Source organism: Lactuca sativa, chromosome 4 (assembly GCF_002870075.4).
Source record: "Lactuca sativa cultivar Salinas chromosome 4, Lsat_Salinas_v11, whole genome shotgun sequence".
Taxonomy (NCBI): domain Eukaryota; kingdom Viridiplantae; phylum Streptophyta; class Magnoliopsida; order Asterales; family Asteraceae; genus Lactuca; species Lactuca sativa.
The window spans coordinates 243873241-243881650 of NC_056626.2; positions in this window are offsets into that span (position 1 = coordinate 243873241).

Below are 8410 nucleotides of genomic sequence, written 5' to 3' on the forward strand. Positions count from 1 at the left end.
CTAGAATACTAAATTATATTTTATAAATATTCTAGTATATAACGATTAGTTTCACACAGACAAACATGGCATTTGCATACTTATATAAAATTGTCACAAATTACTTTAATGATTACTATAGTAATGTGAGAGACACGGTGCGAGGTGGGCGACCATACAAGACAATTTAATGATTACTATAGTAATGTGATAGACACGGTGAGGGGCGGCCATACAAGACACACGCAACGACATAAGGGGCCTAATTTTTTTCTTTTTCTATACACACATTTTTTTCAATACAGAATCATACTTAGGCCACATGACACCTTTCTAAACCATATTTCTGCCACGTGTCCTTTTTTTTTTTTTTTTTTTTTTTATCTCTTCTTGGCCTCTTGGCCTTCTTTTCCGGCTCATTTCACAATGGTTTGATTTAAAAAAATACACTCCATCGCTTCTTTTCCAGCCACTACAACAAAGGTTAGTACGAGGGACGACGCCTTTAGCGGCAGCACCAGGCAATAGCGGCGATATGTAATTGGCGCGTTACATGTCGCCGCTAATGCTTTTTACAACGATCCGCGTCATATTAACCTCATCCGTCCGATTTCTTTTCAATCCAACGGCTGTAGAGGAAAGCGAAAAGACGCGCTGACTTTTCCCTCCACTGGTCGCCGCTATTGCCCTAGTGTCGACGCTATTGCGAATACGTCGCCGCTATTGCCTGTCGCCGCTAATGCGCGTCACAGATATCCCATTCCAGTTAACCTTTCTGCCATTTGTTTCCCGAACTATTCTTTCTTCTCTCGTGTTTCTCTGCTTACTTTCTTCAATCTCGCTTATTCTTCCAACTTGTTGGGACCAATGACACAAGAACAACCACAATCACAATCACAGGTAATTGTTAGTAAATGCTATCATGGAAAATAGATGTATGTTTAAGTGTATTTGATATCTTGATATTTTGATATTTTGTAGATTTGTATAACTAATTATAATGTTATTCTGATATGTTGTTAATATATTTTGTTTTCTTTATAGTTGTAAATGCTGCAAACAATACTACAGGACCCAGCCTGTTCTGCAGCATTGGAAGAATGGTTTTGTTCATTGCCACCACCAAATAATGAAGGAAATGATTATGAGGATGAGTAGTTACTTTAGGATTTTATAAAACGTTTTGTAATTTGGAAGAATACTTAATGTGGTATGGATTAATATTTTGGATTGATTGTATAATATGTATTAATATTTCTACAAAAACTTATCAGAATTTTCAAATGCTATATGGATTAATATTTGGATTGATTATAAATTTAATGGTAAATAAATAAACAAAAAAAATAAAAAAATCAAAAGAGTATTAGCGGCGACATTTTTTGTGGCGACATGTACGTATTAGCGGCGACAATGTACTAGCGGCGACGCGTGACATTAGCGACGACACGTAGTATTAGTGGCGACTAGGAGTATTATCAACGACACTAAGCGTATTAGCGACGAAGCAATACCGGCGACGCATTTGCAGCGACAAGTCGCCGCTAAAGGTATTAGCGGCGTCACGCCTAACCTTTAGCGGTGACATGTGTCGCCGCTGTTGCCCAATCTTCTTGTAGTGAGCTCAATTCTTTTTGAAATCGCTCTCTTCCTGCTACCTCCCTTATTTTGCCCACATTGGTTTGATTTAGAAAAATCCCACTTGGCCACACTCACCTGCTACCTCATATATTTTGCTCTCTGTTATAGTTGAAAGCGCCAAATCTGTATTTCATTCAATCACCCAGAATGATGAACAAATAAGTTTGCTCTTTTTATTGCATCTATACTGCCTCGGGTTTCTTCAAAAATGCTCACGCAGTAGCTAATGGCATGAGGGGTGGTCCGGTGGCTTTTTCTGTGTGCATGTCTGAAAAGTCACTTTCTCATCCTCCCGGTTTTTCTAACTATATGGGGTTTGAAGAAAATGGGAATGCTACTTCTAGGAAACATTCTTTTCTTGTTCAAATCCAAAAAACTCTAGATATTTGTCGGGTTATGGGGTTTAATATGGATGATTGTTTTGATCGTGTGAAAGAAGTTGTACAAGGTCACGAGGTTACTCAAGTAGTAACATGAATTGTATGTCCATCAATATTTAAGGAGCGGGGTCAAGAGACAAAAGGGTATGTATTCAGTCTCTTTGTCAAAAATTTAAGGTGAAGTTTTTGGGTATTCAAGAATCAAAATTGGAAGTTGTGGATTTATTTGTTGCTCGTTCTTTTTGGGGTAACCCTTCTTTTCATCATGCTTTCTCTCCCTCTCGTGGAGCTTCGGGTGGTATTATTGTTATTTGGAATCCGGATGTCATTTCTCAAACAAATGTTATTATTTCTGGTTATTTTGTTGTGCTGGAGTCTAATTGGATGAGATCGGGATTAGATTTGATGTTTATTGTTGTTTATGCTCCACAAGATGCTGACCTTAAAAGAGCTATTTCGATGCAAATTCTCTAGTTGGTGTCTTATTTTACGGGAGAATGCATTATTATGGGAGACTTTAATGTTGTCTGGGAGGAGTCGGAGAGATTGGGTCTCAGTTTAACCCAACGACTGCTTCTGTTTTTAATCTTTTTACTGAGCTGACTGATTTGGTTGATATTCATCTAGGTGGTCCTAGATTTACGTGGAGTGATAAGTGCGGCTCTAAATTCAGTAAACTGGATAGATTTTTAGTCACGGCTGGAATTTTGGATTACTTCCCTCATATAGATGGTTTGGTACTTGAAAAGAAGATCCATGGACCTATTCTTCTTGTGGAGCAAAAAGCTGATTTTGGCCCTTTTCCTTTTCTGTTTTTCCATTCATGGCTTGACATGGAAGGTTTGATGATGTTTTCAGACATTCTTGGGCGAGTGGTATGGAGTCTAACAAACCATGGGTTAGATGTAAGAAGAAGCTTTAATTTGTTAAATCAAATATTCGGGTCTGGAATTCTAATTCTCGTATTCGGTGTGGGTCCAAAAGGAAGATGTTATAGGATTCTATAGAATCTATTGATGTGTAACGACCAAAAAAATTCCAACCAATTTAAACTTTTCAAAAACGACCCGGTTTCATAAAGTTGTTACAAAACGGTTTTCAATACAATTATTGTCAGAATCTTCCCAGAACCACAACATAAAACATAATCATGAGGAGCGGTACGATCATGACTTTGCCTTGCCACGGTCTCCTGAAGAACTTGAAAAACATTAAACCACAACTGTAAGCCCGAAAGCTTAGTGAAATACCCCCAAAATACCAACCACATATACCATACAAGCATAACATGCCATATCATAACAGAACACATAACAACCATGCACTTCGGGTCTACTATGTGACTGGTGCGCCGCACCGGCCTTCAGTCCACCTGGTCCACCCTCCGAGTCTAACCACATACATCGAGTCTACAGTGTGATTGGTCCGCCCGCACCAGGCCTTCAATCCACTTGGTCTACTCTCCGAGTCTACAGTATGACTGGTCCGCCCGCACTGGGCCTTCAGTCCGCCTGGTCCACTCTCCGAGCCTCGGCACGTCTGGTCCGCCCTCTTGGGGCCTACAGCCTATCTGGACCGCTCGCTAGGCCTTCGGGATAACCGGTCCGCCCTGGGTATGTTGGCCTACAGCACAAAGCAGGTCGCACCACAACCCAACCCCAGTCCAACAAGCATGTGCACATAGACATTCAATCATATAACATATCACATCCAATCAAACTGATCTAACATATCACATAACATAACATCATCCTAACCAGGATACCGACCTAACTGGTCATTAGCATAGCATCATCCTACATACCCGGATTCCGACCTTAACCAGGTCTCTATCAATACCATCCTAACTACCAGGATGCAACATAGCAAAGCAATAACATAACAACGATACCCCGATCACAATCCGATAAAGGACCGGCCTTGGTGCCGTAGACCATGTTGATATAGTGAGGATAAGTCACCTCGCAACTGCCGACTAAACAGATAAGACCAAGATGCTCTGACCACTGATACGGTCTCCACCACTAGCCAACACCAACACTGAACTCAAACAAAAGCCAACAATTACCAAAATGTCCCTGGAAGTCAACTGGTCAACCCTTGCTCAAAGTCAAAGCCATTGTCAACCTCCTGACTAACTCTACTCGCCGAGTCAACCTGATGACTCGCCGAGTCCTCATGCTCAGAACTTCCCCAATCCATGACTCGACTCGCCGAGTCACCTCGATACTCGCCGAGTCCCATGACTCTGAGTCCCGTCGCACTCAACTCACCGAGTCATCCCTTGACTCACCGATTCACAACTCAACCAGAAGAAAGGTTAGGACCTCACGACCAGACTCGTCGAGTCCTAGGCTATCTTCAACCTACTCGCCGAGTTGTTCTTCCAAATCGTCGAATTCCAGTCCATCTTCAAGCAACTCGCCGAGTACACCTTTGTGACTCGCCGAGTGCCTCTAGATCTTAACCCATACAGAAGCCTTCCAGGCCATGCAATTGATCCAAAACGTAGATCTACCCTTCTACAACCCATCCATCATGTAAAGTGGCAAACTTTACGTGAATCCAAAGAGATCTAGGCATTATACACTCTAGGCCTAGGGTTTGGGACAAGATGACTTCACCAAACACTCAAGAACGGGGACTTTAATGCATTCTAGACCTTCTCCATTCCAGATCTGAGGTAGCAACCTCAGATCTAACCTTCAAAATCGAAATACCACAAGCTAAACTTTCCACACATTCCAAAATGATGAATCTAGATGAATAACAGCCCAAGAAACGAAGTAATACCTCAAAAGGAAGCCCCAACAGGAGAGAAATCTGAATCTTAGCAAAGCCGCTTGCTCCAAGCCTCCTAACTCTCCAAGATCTCATCCAAAATTTCTTCTCCAAGGTTCAAATGCACTCAAATCCCTCACAATCGCGTCTTAGGGTTTTCTGGACTTCAAGAGAGGGTAAAGAGGCTGGGGGAAAGGTATAATGTCCTTTATATAGGGCTCATCCTCTGAAAATTAGGGTTTTCTCCACATAACACCAACTCGCCGAGTCCAGCCGCCGACTCATCGAGTTGGCCACTTAACACGCGACCAGAATCGCGACCCTACTCGCCGAGTCCACCCATGGACTCGCCGAGTTCCCCTTTCATATTTATACTTTGGACCCTGAACTCGCACTCTTGAACTCGGGATGTTACAATTCTCCACCACTTAAATTAGGCTTCGTCCTCGAAGCCTGCAGCAACACAACTCCAAAACTACCCTCGCAATGCACCACTTGACATTAACCAGACCAGGTTCCTCAAAACACAATCACTGAAACTCGAAACCCAACTTTCCCTCTCGCGGTATCCTGACCACCTTCTACAAGCTGGCCACCGGCCTCATCCTCTGAAAACCACACTTATCAACCAAGTACCACTCCATGATACATCACTCGATCCAAAACACAACAATCACTTGACTTATACGAGCTAGAAATTACCCTGAACTACCGGAATCCCGATCTGAGTCCAATTTTATCCACTCCATGCTCACAGGATGACACATCCTTCAGCCTTGGAGCAACTCGCATGAGTTCTCCACCACAATTTCATACCCATGCTGAACTGGCTCTAGCATCCTCGGGTTGGGAAAACCCGATACACTGACGATACCTCCAAACATCCCCCAGGATGGATTACCACTACATACACAAATCCTTGATCAAAATCAAGCTGGGAATCCAAGACTCCATCACTGCATCCCTTCCGAGCCTCTTGGCTCTACACCCTCAGAATTTCTTCCGTGACCTCGGCGGGTATCCAAACCGGATGTGATTCCATACTACTACCACAAACCGCTGCTCAATGACCATAATTGGAACACTCCAAATCACAACTCTGCACTACTGCTTCCACTTCCGTGAACTTACACTCCCTCTTGGAGCTACATTTCTTTCCCTTTCCTTACCAAGGAAATCCACCTAGTTGCCTTGTCACTATGACAAGTGCCACAACGCTCACCCAATACTACACCATTCTCTTATAGCATAACTGCTATCCCATGCACCACACATGCTCTGGATTCACTCGTAAGGACTCTCAAGTCCATGCTCTACCTTGCACTTACCAAGATCAATACCCGGGGCTAGACCTTCTGACGCTAACACGTCGCGACATACTCAATCCATATCCTCATACCGATCTCTCAACACAAGCAGAGTCTTCAGCATGAGTGGACCGCCTTTCCAGGCCTTCAGCCCATCTGGACCACTCTCGGAACCTTCAGCATGTCTGGGCCGCCCTCCAGGGCTTTCAACCTGTCTGGACCGTTCCCCGAGCCTTCGGCCTAACTGGTACGCCCACCGACCTTCAGTCTATCCGGACCACTCAACCAGCATCCAACATCCCGAATTATCCCTCTGGGAAAAACTCTCCCATGCATATTGTTCTAGCCCTATAGGGGTTCTGAACTCTATCTCCACCCTACATACTCAATCCCGGCCCGATCCCAAGCTTTCCACAAAAATCACCCTTGGTCTGTATCCCACCCCGAATACCTTTCACTTACTCATACCAGCCTATACTCTTGGCTGACAGAACCAATGCTGAAACCCAAGCAGCTAACAACCTCTCATGACCATCGATCTTCCAGAGAATTTCCAATTCTCCCCCACTTAGAGCACTGATTATCAGCCACCGGTCGTCATCACCGACCTTCCTTATCAACTCTACACAACACAATCCCTTACACGCGATCTGGTTCCCACTAGAACGAGCAACCTTCACAAAATCACATATCAACATAAATCATCTTGGCTCGAAAGAAGCCCGACCTTCCGCAACCACTCCTCAGACTGCAGATGATACCCGACATTCGGACTAAAAGCCAAATTCCCACTAATAACCCTCATGAACGATCACCAATGAAATTCCCAACACCAAACCCTTAACCATACCATAACCCGCAAGGAACAACGAATACAATACCAGAAATCACACAACAAGACTAGCAGATATACAATACTCCACAATAATCATAAGATAACAAGACATCAAGAAAGAAACATACCCGCCCTGACCTCCTCTGTTGTAAGATGAAAAGCACGACCCTGATCCCTTGGGGGCTCCGCTCCACCCTGACCTCTGCCCGTGATCCTCAATGTGGCCGGTGCTGGAGCCTGCACTGGTCCTGCAGCAAGCTGTGGACAGTTGACCCTCAAGTCTCCAACCTGATGACAATGATAACAAATCCTCAAATCCCGACCTGGGGCTGCCTGCCGACAATCCCTCGCATAGTGCCCCTCATTTCCGCACTTGCGGCATGCACCACCGGACCTACAGACCCCGGTGTGACCCTTCCCACACTTCCCACAAGTGTGGCTGCTCTGAACTCCCAATCTAGAATCAACAATCTTGGACCGTTTTGGCGCCGGCTGCGACTTCACCGGAGCCTGCCTCTGCTCTCGCAACTGCAACTCAATCTCCAACTCATGCCGCCTGGCGGGCTCTCGCAACTCCAACAAAGTCTCGCACCTCTGTGTAGACACAAACTGCCTGATATCCCTCTTGAGCATACTCAAATATCGGGACATCTGATCCTGCTCCGAAGCGAACTCAGGGCAAAACATCGCCCTCTCAGTGAACATTCTGGTGATCTCCGTCACCGACTCCGAATCTTGCTTCAGCTCCAGCAACTCCTGAGCCAACCTCTCTCTCTCAACCTGTGGAACATAACAAGTATTGAACATCTCCCGGAACTGATCCCATGAAACCGTAGCTCTCTGCGCATCCGAATACGACCCCGTGGTCAATCTCCACCAATCCTTCGCCCCGAGCCTTTTAGCCAACACAAACTAAATGAGAATCGAAGGTCTCAACAATAGTAGCGCAACGGTAAAATATCTGACGAAAACGGACGTCGGATGAAGAAGTTATGGAACTTTAACGGACTTTTCCTGTCCCGACCTATTAAAAATATAATATTAAAAATAAATTCAAACATTGCCGACAGAGTCTAAACGAAAGTTGTAGATCATAGTCTCACCTACGCGTGAATATAAAGAACGTCGAAAACGGAGTTCGTATGAGGAAGATATGAATTTTTGAATTTTACTAAACAATTAAAATATAAATTTAATTCAAAATCCAGTATTATCCGAAGGAGGAGTCGTCGGACCAATCCAAGTTACGCCCAGCGTACCCTCGTACGCCCAGCGTACTTGGGTGCTAGGCCTCGGTCCGTCCATGTCGCTCCAGGTCCCATCCAATGCTCCGTCCGAGGATGCGGTAAGCGCTGAAGTCGCGTACGCCCAGCGTACTTCGAAATTACGCCCAGCGTAACGAGTACGCCCAACGTACTCCGAAATTACGCCCAGCGTACTCCGAAATTACGCCCAGCATAATCCCTCTTTCAGCACCCTATAAATAT